We start from the raw sequence: 14,615 nt of genomic DNA on the forward strand, positions 1-14,615 counted from the left end.
GCATCTCATTCCTGGTCAGGCTCACTTCGGCCTCCAACACAGTTAACTCTTGGGATCCCCCTGTCACTCCAGAAATACAAATGGGTTCTGCCCCTTTATAGCCTGATGGCATCAGGGTGCACTGTGCACCGGTGTCTACGAGAGCCTTATACTCCTGTGGGTCTGATGTGCCAGGCCATCGAATCCACACAGTCCAGTAAACCCGGTTGTCCCTTTCCTCCACCTGGCTGGAGGCAGGGCCCCTCTAGTCCTGGTCATCATATTCGCTATCCACTTCTTGTAAGTATGAGTCAGAAGCCCCTTTATTAAGGTCGGAAGTGGAATCAGCCCTTCTACTCTGTCTGGGGAACTCACTGGAGACTGGAGCAGCAGTTTTCCTGGAAGAACCCCCTTTTGTGGTTGTTTTCCCTTGCAACTCATGTACCCATGCCTGTAGGACTGAGGTAGGTTTTCCATCCCACTTCCTCATGTCCTCTCCGTGGTCACGCAGGTAAAACCACAGGGTGCCCCGGGGTGTGTACCCACGATGTCTCCTCTCTTGAGCAGAGGGACGTTTGCTCCTAATGGCTGAGACGCTGGCCCGTGCAGGTGGGGAGCAGGACATATCCTCTTTGAGTTGCTGGACCTCCTGAGACAGTTTCTCCACAGCAGAGACACAGGCTCGTAGGGAGGAAGAGAGACTTTCTTCATATTGCCGGAGTTGGCCAGCCAGTTCATCCACTGTTTGTTCCTCTCCATCTCTCCAGGTCATTATTGCCAATGAGTTTGCATGTGACGCTGGTGCGCTCCGTACAAACTTCCGCCACATGGGTCGGGTGCATTTGACTTCATCTGGGTCTTTGGATAACTGCTCATTGTTCAGGTCATCATAAATCACTTCCAGCACAGCTAATTCTCTCAGGTACTGGATACCTCTCTCCATGGTGGTCCACTTGCCTGGGTGGCATATAACGTCTTCCTTGAAGGGATACCTTTCCTTCACACCTGACAGGAGTCACCTCCAGAGGCTGAGGACTTGTGCCCCTTGTCCAATTGCTTTGTCAATGCCCCCTTCCCTAGAAAGGGATCCCAGCTGCTTGGCTTCCCTACCCTCTAATTCCAGGCTACTGGCCCCGTTATCCCAGCATCGGAGCAGCCAGGTGACAATGTGCTCGCCTGGACGACGGCTGAAGTCTTTCCGCATATCTCGCAGCTCACCCAGGGATAGGGATCGGGTGGTCACCATCTCATTTACGGGTTCTGCCTCCTCCTCCTCCTGTTCTCGTGATGGCCCTGGTTCATCTTCATCCCTTACTAGACGAGCTGATTTTCTTGTGCATTTTCTTTTTTGTATAGGGGCGACTGATACCGGCAGGGGTTGGTTCTCTGTCGCAGGGGGCAGAGTAGCTGCTGTGCTTGCCCTGGGGGGTGAGGGAGCCGCTGTGCTTGCCGTGGGGGGTGGGGTAGCCACAGGGCCTGTTGCTTTGTCATCAGCTGCAGGGACGTTTCCTTCCCCTTGGGGGTTCTGAGTGGTGTTAAACAGGGCTCGGTAGGCGTGGGCCAGGCCCCAGCACATTGTAGTGATTTGCGTCTCCCTGGAATGGCCAGGATGACAGCATACTTCTTCCAAATATTCTACTAATTTTTCAGGGTTCTTCACTTGTTCAGGGGTAAAGTTCCAGAACACTGGGGGTGCCCATCGCCCTAGGCATTTGCCCATGCTATCCCACTCGCCCTGCCACTCATAACTATCCAACCTTGGGGCAGATCTCTGGATGACGTTCTTAAATTGCTTACTAACCTTGGATAAAACCGCAACAATATTCCCAAGGAGTACCAAGAGATGTATCTTAACTACCCAGGGATGTTCAAGGTACTGGCAAGTTATTTTAACAAAGGAGATGAAGGTAGCGAGGGTGCCATTCTCTATTTCCTCCATAAAAAATCTCTCGGAGGAAAAGGTATAATTGCTAATGGTCTCCATGAGGTGGTACCCGAAATGCAGAAACGGCTTCATTACGAATCCCAAATACCAAATAACCCCCAATGCCAGCGTTTTAGTAACAAATCTCCCAGGCAAAACATCATTAATCACGGCAGAGCACAACAGACTACAAAACCCAACTCCAATTTTTAACAGGTACAGTAAAAACAAGAGCATGGTGCAGAACAAACGAATATGTTACCAGATATAAATTCCTTAATATGTTCTAAATAATCTGTCGTTATCTCAACCCTTCGTGCCCCACGTTGGGCGCCAAAAAGGACTGTCGTGGTTTAACCCCAGCCAGCAAAAATAAACGCCACGCAGCCGCTCGATCACCCCCCCCCCGGTGGGATGGGGGAGAGAATTGGGAGGGCACAAGTAGGAAAGCTCCCGGGTTGAGATAAAAACAATTTAATAATTGAAATAAAACTAAGTAGAACAGTAATAATAACAGTGAGAACAACAACAATAACAGAATACACAAAGCAGGCAATGCACAACAGAACCGCTCACCGACCGCCGACCGCGTGTCACGAACGGGGGGGCGAGCCCCCCCACACACCTGGTTTTTATACTGAGCATGATGTCACATGGTATAGAATACCCCATTGGCCAGCTGGGTCCACCACCCCGGCTGTGCTCCCCCCTCCCGGTGCAAGCATCACCCAGCAACAGCCAAAGCATCAATGGGCCATCAACCCTCCTTTCACACCGAACCCAAAACACAGCACACCCCCCAGGCTACTGGGAAGAAAGTTAACCCTGTCCCAGCTGGAACCAGGACATCTAGTTAACTTGGCTAATTGATCCTGAAGGACTAGGCTTAATTCTCTAGGCACCACTGGCCTCCACAAAGCCCTCATGTAATACTGCTAACACCTAAAGTCCCTCCTCAGCATCTACATGTCTGTTAGGAGACCTGCACACCATCACCAGTGCCCTGCCAGGGCTGATGGTATAGACCAATTCCATCCTTCATGGGAATACAAGGTGGATATTCTCCTTGCCCACTTACCCCAGTTACCATGGCCAGAGGGACTCTGATGCCCTCCAGAAGGGAGAAGTGATGGTAATGGGAAGAGCCACCCTAGCTGTCCATTATCCTGGCTTGATCTGGGATGAGCTCATCAGCCAGCTCCTACAATCTGCTTTTAGCCACTGAATGATATTTGAAGTCAAAGAACAATATTTGGGTTTTATTAGCTCTTGATTTTCTGCTACTGAGGAATGACTGAGCTCCAGATGTGCTGCTACAGGATCTCTGTGGTAATGGACTTTTATTACCTTGCCTTCAAATCCTTTGGGATAACGCATTTACAGATGTCGAAAAGCCCTCTGCCTTAGGCTTTCTGTCTTTCCACCTGAGCCAAATTTACCGCAGCTGGTTTAGAAAGATGTAGCTGGAGAAGATCTGTTTGGGTGGAAGGCAGGTAGTGAGGCTCCATTCCTTGTCTGTCAGAGGATAGCTCAAGGCTACATCTGAGGGTCAGCACTAGCACGGTTGCGTCTCCTGCTTATGCCCTGCTCCCAAGAAGCCTTCTACCTCCAGCTGCAGTTGTTCCTCAGACCCACTGCAAGGAGGATGATGTCATTTTGCATAAAAACGCAAGAATGGCCATAGCAGCCATTAGTGCTGGTCTTAGTGCTTGGAAGTCAGGAGACTGCTGTGCAAAAGAGTTGGTTATTTGGAGGAGATGGGGGCAGAACGGTTTTGCTGCTGTAAGGACTATAATGAAGGTTGACTATGATTTTTCAAGATTTTTTTCCCAAGAGCTTTGTGATTGATCTTGGCTTGATCTTGCCCCGTATCCTGTCTCTAACAGTAGCTCATAGCAGATGCCCTGGCATACGACTAGGAACAAGCAGCAAACAATCCTTGGCATATCCCCAGCTTCCAGCAATCCGAGATTCAGGGTTTTCCTGCTATCTCTGTGCTTGTCGTGGTTTAACCCAGCAGGCAGCTAAACACCACACAGCCATTCGCTCACTCCCCCCGCTGTGGGATGGGGGAGAGAATCGGAAAAAAGGTAAAACTCGTGGGTTGAGATAAAGACAATTTAATAGGTCAGAAAAAGAAGGAAAAATAATAATGATAAAAGAATATACAAAACAAGTGATGAACAATGCAGTTGCTCACCACCCGCTGACGGATGCCCAGCCAGTTCCCGAGCAGCGGCCGCACCCCCCGGCCAACCTCCCCAGTTTTTTGTTCAGCATGACGTCATATGGTATGGAATATCCCTTTGGCCAGTGTGGGTCAGCTGTCCTGGCTGTGTCCCCTCCCAGCTTCTTGTGCACCTCCAGCCTCCTCGCTGGCAGGGCAGTATGAGAAGCTGAAAAGTCCTTGACTTAGAGTAAGCACTGCTCAGCAACAACTAAAACATCACTGTGTTATCAACATTATTCTCATCCTAAATCCAAAACACAGCACTGTACCAGCTACTAGGAAGGAAATAAACTCTATCCCAGCCGAAAGCAGGACAGTGCTTCAAGGGTCACTTTCATTTAGCACTCACTGAATCTGCAGCAGGCTCTATGCCTCAGAGCGTGGTGGCTGTGTTTATGTTGGCAGAAACCTAGTGAGACTCCTACACAACGTTAGAAATACGTCTGCAGTCTAAGAAGATGTTAAGGCAGGCAGCAGTTCCTCTTGGGTTCATGATGCAGCTCCCTGGTGTGGGATTTCTAAACCCAGGACCTAGAGCTCTAAATTTTGTATTGGCTATCATATAAAAGGCTACAAGTTTTTGCAAAACTCCCATCAGTTGACTCAAAAGCAAACATTCTAGCATAAAAGCAATTGCATTTTTGTCTCATTTATGACGACCATCGTAACTGCTACATCTGCTGTAACAGTCATGACTTCTATTGTGGTCCAGCTTTCACTGGGCTATGATTATCTGACAATCAAGGAACCTTACCCATGACATTTCCATTTCAAAACAAAGTAACAGACATGATCATGTTTTCTAACTTATCTCTTCATCTCTCCTTTTAACACTAGCAGAACTATTTAATGAGTGATATACTTAGTGCTATTAAATCATACCACAGTACTGAGTGAGGCTTTGAAGGGTTTTTTCAGTGGTTTCAGAACCAGAAGGTCAACTTTTATTTTAATTTACCAGAGTTTCAGTTTTCATTGTCAGTTTTTTAAGGGAAAACTTGCCTTCCTCTTAGCTATGTGGAAGGATTAAAAATTACAGGCTTTTTCTGATGTGAAGTGTATCATCTGTCTGCAGCCTGTAAGCAAACAAATGTTGCAACCTCTCCCTGCAAACAGTAGTGCACTTGCCTGGCCCCGTGCCTCCTAGTAGTAAACCTGTCTCGCTGTTGTCTCTTTACCTATCTGGGTGTCCTGGCTTCAGCTGGGATAGAATTAATTTTCTTTCTGGTAGCTGGTATGATGCTGTGTTTTGGATTTAGTATGAGAATAAGGTTGATAACACACTGATGTTTTAGTTGTTGCTGAGTGGTGTTTGCACTGGTCAAGGACTTTTTAGCTTCCCATGCTCTGCTGGGTGCACAAGAGGTTGGGAGGGAGCAGAGTCAGGACAGCTGACCCCAAGTGGCCAAAGGGATATTCCATACCATACGACGTCATGCTCAGCATATAAAGCTGGGGGAAGAAGGAGGAAAGGGGGGACATTCGGAGAAGTGGTGTTTGTCTTCCCAAGTCACCGTTACGCGTGATGGAGCCCTGCTGTCCTGGAGATGGCTGAACACCTGCCTGCCGATGGGAAGGAGTGAATGAACTCCTTGTTTTGCTTTGCTTGTGCGCGCGGCTTTTGCTTTACCTGTTAAACTGTCTTTATCTCAACCCACGAGTTTTCTCACTTTTACTCTTCCGATTCTCTCCTCCATCCCACTGGGGGGAATGAGCCAGCAGCTGTGTGGGACTTAGTTGCTGGCTGGAGTTAAACCACAAAGTCCTTTTTTGGCACCCAACATGGGGCTCGAACCCACCACCCTGAGATTAAGGGTCTCATGCTCTACCAGCTGAGCTTTTTCTATCCTAGCTGAAACCAGGACACTGGGTTTCCTCTTCTTGGCCAGAAACACATACAAACATGCAAACAGTGCAATCCTGATGTGAGATTTCCCAGACATGAATGGCAGTAGAAAAGCCTTAGCCTTCTGGGACATACTTATGCTTTTGTGTAACCTGCCTATTGCAAAGAGACCAACAACCACACCAGAGCTGCCATTAAGGGGCTATCAGCAGACTCAGAGGTGTGAAGGAACTGGGTCCCCAATAACAAGAATGAGCCTGGGCCTCACGCCCTCAAAGGTACTTTTTCCCTCTAAGCTCTTCTTAGCTTGGTACCAGTGTTTGCTTATTTAAGATTGCTGGTTCTGTCTCTATTTCTAATGTAGGTGAAAGCATATCTTGTTCTGTGCCTTGAGTCAACCTTGGTGTCAGATGGGACAACAGTCTAGTTTTCTTCCACTCTTGTTTGTGAAAACTCAGTTTGCAAAGATCTTACGGAAACAACTTGCCTTTTCTCTCTCTGAATGCTCCCGCTGGCCCTGGACCCCATTTCTGCCCACCTGAGGCACACTCAGGCAAGACCCCGTAACACTGCAGAGGCACAGGGGTGCTTCCCCTTCGTACGCAAGGAAAATGCAGATTCTTAAGTCACTGCCCTCATCCTCTCCGGGGGCAAAGTGAGAGCCTGGCTGCAGCGGAATGAGGGAAGTGCTTTGCGCATTTCTAAGCTACTTCTTTTCTGGCTACATCTGTACTAGTAAACAAGAGAGGCCAGAGCCCATTTTCTGGTCGTAAGGCCAATGGCATTGTGGTTGCTGCTCATATCCATACTGCTTAGCCTTATCCATACTGCTTAGCTCTCTTACCGCTATAAAGCCACAGGCAAACGATCTCTTGAGATGGTGCCTGACCAAACTCACCCCTAAACTGCGGCCAGGAACTGTGTGGCAGAGTACTGCTGGTCTGACCAAAAGCCTGCCAAGGATCATGTTAACAATTTAACAGTAAGAATGGCCTCAGGACACTGGCCAGAGTGTGTTGGGTCTGGCTGAGATGGAGTTAACTTTCCCCATCGCAGCCCTCATAGTGCTGTGCTCTGTATTGGTAGCTAGAAAGGTGCTGATAACACACCAGTGTTTTGGCTACTGCTGAGCAGTGCTGGCACAGCACCAAGGCTTTCTCTCCAACATTCCCCTCTCACTAGTAGGCTGGGGGTGGGCAAGGTCTTGGGAGGGGACGTAGCCAGGACAGCTGACCCAAACTGACCAAAGGGATATTCCATACCATATGGCATCCGCTCAGCAATAAAAACTAAGAGGAAGGAGGAGGGGGGGGGGCATTCGTTATTATGACGTTTGTCTTCCAGAGCAACCGCTACGCATGCTGAAGCCCTACTTCTTGGGAAGCGGCTGGACATCGCCTGCTGATGGGAAGTAGAGAATAAATCTTTTGTTTTCCTTTGCTTCCATGTGCGGCCTTTGCTTTTGCTTTATTAAACTGCCTTTATCTTGACCCACGAGTTTGGGGGATTTTTTCCATCTTATTTTCTTCCCCCTCTGTCCTGCTGAGGAAGGGAGTGATAGAACAACTTGATGGCACCTGGCATCCAGCCAAGGTCAACCCACCACACCAGACTCGGGTGCTAGTGTTGTTTAACTTGCTAGAGTGGACTTTGGTTTTCCAATCCTGAATGTTGATCACTTGCCAAGCATGATTTTTTTCTAATGATGTGCTCCTTTTCTGAAAATTTCATTTTTCTTGGAAATCAGAACTTTGGTTGCTGGTGTATCAAACAGCAGTAAGAGAGACTCAGGGACAAGGGCAAGGACAATTTGGCTCTTCTCTGCCTGGTTTTCTCAAAGACTATGCACAAGAGTTGCAGTGTGTCAAAGCAGACTCCTTACGTCATGAGTGACTGAAAGCAGTGCTATAAAATGCTAAATTCAGATAGGGATTGGAACCTCCTGCCTATGATTCTTTCCATAAAGGAACTGGACCTTCTTACAATATTTTTTTTTTTTCATACATGTGGGAATGTTTTATAGTCCCTGCTCACGGTGAACAAAAATGCCCTTTTGATACCGGTCAGCAAAGGCACTGCGCAGGTCCTCAGGCCACCCTTGAAGTTCTGACTTGTGCGGTTTTGTTTAGATGCTTCTCAAATGGTAACTGCTGCCTCATGAATTTTTTCCTCTGTGACCTCGTAGCTTGTAATGAGGCTGGATGAACTCAAAGTGGTGCATACAAATGAGGATGAAAGAACCAAGTTGCATAATGAGATTGTTCAGGCAATTGAGAAGTCTCTTGAATAAAGAAGCTAAAAGCAATGTCATCAGGAAAACATCTGCCTCCCTCTTCTGGGATTCACGGTCTTTTGTTACACACCTCGTGCTCATCCAAGAGATGTGTATCATCCTCTACAGGGGATACAGACTTTACTAACAGCATCTTTCCTGTTAACATAGCCCAGAGATTCAGTGCAGCTCTAGGTTCATAGTAACAGCACCAGAACAACAGTACAGTGATAAACAAAGCGTGAATCCTACACTTGTTTGTTTTCCAGGAAATGGAATAATTTGTTAATAAAGATTTTTGGGTGGTAATTTTTACAACAGATTTGTACTATCATATGTGTTTAGCTCCTAGAGTCATCCTTCATTAGGGCAACAGTCTTATACCATTATTTTGATCAATAGTATATTATTTCAGTAAAAATCCTGTTTGTGCAAAATTTGCTAGGCAAGGTCTGGAGATCAGACTAAAATGAGTGTATGGGACCATTCTGTAAAGCTTTTCTCAGTGAGACTGTTTTTACAGGAAGGTTTTTGCAAGGTATGGGAGAGAAAGTCAGACTTTGGGTCATAATTATGGCACAAACCCCCCAAATATGCAAACTAAGGAGACAGCAATATAATCTTTGCCATGAAAGACAAGTGATTTTTTTGATGAGGAAGAACTGAAAAAATACATCTTTTTGTTTCTAATGCTATGAAATGGCTAAATTGATTCCAGAGATGGTAGAGAACAGGGTCTCCAGATGGTGGTCTGGCAGCCACAGCGAACCAGGAGACATGGTGACGATATTAAATAATGACTCTTGTAGTATCACCAGTTACAAGACAGAAGTGAAGAACTGTTTTTAGAGATAAATTACATTTAGTGTTTTGTGAAAAAAAACCACACAGAGCCTTCAGCAAAGAGTATCAGAGTTTGCACCTGACATTAACCCACCATACAACAAACCAGTGCAGCAGAGTTTGGCTTGTGACTCCAAAAGGTCTCATTTTTGCTGAAAAGTGTGTATGTGTTGCGGTGGTTGAGGGGGCATTGGTGTTAATACATCAACCTGGGTAGTATTTAGTGACCATGAAAGACTTTGTTGTTAGAGTCTCTCCCCATTTCTATCCAGCATGTCTGAATTCTTTCAAAACCACCTCTGCCCGAGAGGTACAGAAATGAACTGTCCGAGCATCCTGTTCCACAGCCTGCAAATGTAAGAATTACTCATGCTAAGGGGAAAGCTCCAGTTCCACAAGGAGACACAGGACTGCAGAGATCCCAAGAAATGCACACTTCCGTGTGCCCAAGAGGAATGGGAACAGCTTTGAATCCAAAATCAGAACATCAAAAAACATCCTTTCTTTTTTGAAAGGTGGGGAAGAACTGGGGAATGGAAGAAACCAAACTGGAGATTGGCACTTGCTCTGTTTCAATGTACCTTGTCAGTCTGAAATCCTGACCATATGATGGAATGCTCTAGAGAAGATGAGTCACTGACAGTCAGGATGAGATTACTAGAGGGAGCCAACCTTAGCTGGCCATGCCTTTCCTGGACTGGAAGACATTCAGTCCTGATGTGACCTGCTGCTCTTGGCTTCAAACTCTCCTTCAGGCTCTGAGGTGAAAGTTCGGAGATGAGTCACATGGATGGGTAGAAGCATGGAAGAATCTATGAGAACTGGCAACAAGCCAAGCAGACTGACCTCAGGAGCCTCTTCCTACCACAGCAGTTTGCAAGATCTCTCTGCAGGGCCACCCTCAATAGCAACAAATTTAAGGATATTTAAATGTCTTAGAGGGGATCTTCAGAAATCCTTATTCAAATAGTCATTTTGCAATCACTTATTCTATAAAGAGGGATCCTGCACCTATAGACAGCAAGTATGTTCTAAGTGCTTCGGTGTGTACTAACTCAGAACTGCATTCGTATCAGATGTCACAAGTTAAACAGAGCAAAATTTCTTAGCTGGTTAGACAAAAGCATACCTCACTGAAAATTATTCCTCCAACAAGAAATTGTTAATTTTGGTTTCTTGATGGAAACGACAATGTTTCCAATGAAGTACAACAATTTTGCAAAATCAGTTTTGTCAAAATCCAGTTCTCATTTTAAAAACGTTATGATGGGGGGAGACTAGCCAGTATATTTCATTCCATCCTGAAGTATTTCCATGTAACCTGATAGGGGACCACTTGAATACCATACACAAGGCATGGAACAGGACAATTTCTGTAGAGAAGATCAACAAAGAAATTACAGGCTTTGAAGGACAGCAGAGCATTGCAGTCAAAAAGGTGATAAGCCAGTGGCCTAGGGTGCATGATGTATATTTAAGATCTTCCTAACCAGCTGTGATAATTAGATAACATTAGATTATCTCTCCTAATTTAGGTGTCTAAAGTTAGACATCGAAATTTAAGTTGGTCATCTTAGACTGTCTTCACAGAGAAAGAGACATCTCCAGATGTTATCGACTTCCATTTTCCATTTAGACTAGTTCAAAGAAGTTGCTATTGGACATGCCTCTTTCTCTCTGTTGTCTGAGAAAGCAGCCAGAGTTGTCTCGCTCAACGTTACACAGCCAACTTTTAGATATGTAAAGGTAGCGGAAGAAATCCTAGTCTGCGCTGCATTTTGTTGGCTGAATTCCAGTACAAGTAGGAGCTCTTTGACCACCCTTTCCCTTTGCAGTAATAGATATTCTCCACCTTCTCTCCTAAGCTGGATTTTTTTTAGCATTGTTGCATATTAAAGCACTTTTGTGCTCCAGTCCCACGTTGGCTACGTTTTACTTTTGGATGCTACTTTGTCGTGCGCTCTGAATTCCTTTGGGATGAAAGAGGTTACACAAATCTTGAGTTGCTGTGCTGTGGAGGAAGGACAGTAGAACTGACTCATCCTGTTGATACTCACAAGGATGTTATTGCAAATGGCCCCAGCAGTTACTTTGTTCATACTCCTTGCTAACTTTATCCTTAGGCTGACATCCTTAGGTCATCCTAAGATGGAGCATTGCACACAGCCACCAAAGTATTGTTAGGAAAGAGCAGTAAGCATTAACTGGTGGATTTCTAAGATGGCTCAGTAAGTCAGCTGCCTAATTTGTGTTTAATTTCAGTAACTTTGAGCATCATAGTTCTTTAAAGTTGTCTCAAAACACCAGTAAGGTGGGTAGTTCTTGAGGACTAGGATCATCGTCCCGAGATTCCCATCTGTCCTGGTGTCAGCTGGGATAGGGTTAAATTTCTTCCTAGTGCTGTGTTTTGGATTTAGTACAAGGAGAATGTTGATAACACACTGATGTTTTCAGTTGTTGCTAAGTGCCCTCCTAGTCCAAGGACAGCTCCCGTGCCTACTGACTGAGCTAGGTACACAAGATGGGAGGGAACATAATCAGGACAGCCAGCCCAGCTGGCCAATGGGGTATTCCATACCATGTGACGTCATGCTCAGTATATGAAGGGTAGGCGTGATCCAGGAAGTACCGATCGCTACTTGGTTATCGGTCAGCGCGGGTGGTGAGCAATTGCATTGTGCATCACTCATTTTGTATATTCTATCATTATCATTATTATTTTCCCTTTTCTGTTCTATTAAACTGTCTTTATCTCAACCCACGAGTTTTTCTCACTCTTACCCCTCCGATTCTCTCCCCGTCCCACGGGGCGAGGGGGAGTGAGCGAGCAGCTGCTGGGGTTTGGCTGCCTGCCAGGTTAAACCGCGACACCATCTATAACTGTGAGTCTGAAATATTTGGTTCTTTCATTTAAAGCGTCCAGTCTTAGGGTCTTGCCCACAGTTTGTGGTCTTTATTAATGAAAACTTTAGTTCTCACATTATGCAAAGGTTCACATAGGCTCAAAAATGTGGTTCATACTTTAAAATGCTCAGCGGACATATTGCAGAGAAAAACAAAACAATTTTCCAAAAAATAGCTCAGTGTAAAGAGTTTGCATTCCAGCACTGTCCTGTCACACCGAGGGGCAGGAAGAGAAATTAAGTGTCTATGGGCCACCATACCTTCCTTGTGCTTTGCTTAATGAAAAATGACCAAAGACAAAAATAGAAGTAACTGTGCACTGTCTCACGCTGCAGACCAAGAATGTGAAGTGAGGAAAGAATTCTGTGCTCGAAAGAGAAAAAAAAAGTGTTCAGGTTAATACTTTGCAAATTTGACTCTGTAGTCAGGGAAACCCACCCACCTACCCTTATGCTCTTTGGAGAGCTGGTTACACATACATTAATGCTGGCTGAGATCACTGATTTTATTAAGCAAGTCAGTAATGATGCTTCCTCAGTGATACGAATACATAATAAGACTGGTGTTGGAGAAATAGTTTCTATAGCAACTGAAGTTGCTTAAAGATTTGCTAATTCTTTGCTGTGAGACGTTAGCAGATGTTGTGGATGGTATGTCATCTCCCTCTTAGCTGTGTTTTCCTTACACATTCAAACAATGGATAAGAGGATTGTCCGCTAGAAAACTGATTTTCACAGGCACTTTTTGTACTGTTTATTTGCACAGAGAATGTGAAGCAAGTGTAAGAGCCAACTCTTTTCCCTTTTTGAGACCAGAAGGTTTATGAAGCAAGAGTTTCTCATGATGGACAAATAAATGAGCACAATGCATGTGCTTATCATTGTCTCCTTGCTGACAGACATACCTGAAATGGAAAATAATAATAATAAAGAATTCGAGGCCCTCTCAGGAGACCCTGACTCCCTGCACTGCAAGTGCCATGAAAAGAGCTTTTCATGACAGAGGCCACGGCTCTCAACTGAATCGTGTTTTATCCAGTATCAATTTCTAGTTTAAAGCAGGGGTGTCCCCTACCTCAGATTTCAGTGGCAAAGGAGGAAAGTCTGAATGGGAGGTAGGTAAGGTGATGCTGCCTCTGCGCTGCTTACAGTCCCAGAGAGGCTCAGGTCTCTAACACAGTGCGGCTATTTAGAGCCCTTTCACCTGCCTGCAGCCCAGAGGTTGCTAATAGTTGCATTACTCATTCCCTGAGCTTCTCCCATTGCCCCATCACATTTATGTTGGAGACAAGAGTACTTATGGGCCTTTTAGATTTTATTAGCAAAGCTTTAATGCAGCCTAGAGTCATACAAAGTGCTGAAAGTGTATAGATGTGGAGCAGTCTAAATATTACCCAATTTTTAGAAACTGCATACTTGCCTTGATATTACTGGATAATTATGGAAAGTTTGCAATTATTTCCTGCCTTTTGACTCTATGGGTCACTAGCTGTCATTGCTTGCTGGTTTCATAGAGTCATAGAATCATAGAATAGAACAGTTTGGGTCGGAAGGGACCTTTAAAGTTCATCTAGTCCAACCCCCCTGCAGTGAGCGGGGACATCTTCAACTAGATCAGGTTGTTCAGAGCCCCGTCCAACCTGGCCTTGAATGTTTCCAGGGATGGGGCATCTACCACCTCTCTGGGCAACCTGTGCCAGTGTTTCACCACCCTCATTGTAAAAAATTTCTTCCTTATACCTAGTCTACCTCTCCCCTCTTTTAGTTTAAAACCATTCCCCCTTGTCCTGACGCAACAGGCCCTGCTAAAAAGTCTGTCCCCGTCTTTCTTATAAGCCCCCTTGAAGTACTGAAAGGCTGCAATAAGGTCTCCCTGAAGCCTTCTCTTCTCCAGGCTGAATAACCCCAACTCTCTCAGCCTTTCTTCATAGGAGAGGCGTTCCATCTCCCTGATGATCTTCGTGGCCCTACTCTGGATCTGCTCAAGCAGGTCCATGTCTTTCTTATGCTGGGGGCCCCAGAGCTGGACGCAGTACTGCAGGTGGGGTCTCACCAGAGCGGAGTAGAAGGGCAGAATCACCTCCCTCGACCTGCTGGCCACGCTTCTTGTGATGCAGCCCAGGATACGTTTCCTGCAAAGCAACTCAGTGGAGAGAAACATGTTTCCAAAGCACAAAAATGTGGCTATGAAATCACACTGTGAAGCACTCAGGACTATGTGATCCTACACGCAGGATTTTTCTCATTTCTTGGTCACCTACAGTTGAAGCGGGCACTTGGTGATGTTCCTTTAACTGATGTTCCCTTTGCAGTCAGATTTGCTGCATTGCAACATGGCAGTTGCAATATGCATTGCAAAAGAGCATCTCCTTCACTTTGAGAACCTCATCAGTAAATATGATGAGCTGAAAATTTGTCATACCAATCATCCAAAGATGCATATACATATATATATAGAGAGAGAGAGAGGTATATAGGTATACATATTAAGAAGCCCCTTGTGCCTCTTGAATAGGCAGATTATGAATACAATTTATTTTTAGACATTCCACATTTCTGAGTGTATGGACCTTGGGAAGGGTGTGATCCTGTTGGCTGTTACTGTGATGCATTTCTCT

Source organism: Calonectris borealis, chromosome 1, assembly GCF_964195595.1.
Source record: "Calonectris borealis chromosome 1, bCalBor7.hap1.2, whole genome shotgun sequence".
NCBI lineage: Eukaryota > Metazoa > Chordata > Aves > Procellariiformes > Procellariidae > Calonectris > Calonectris borealis.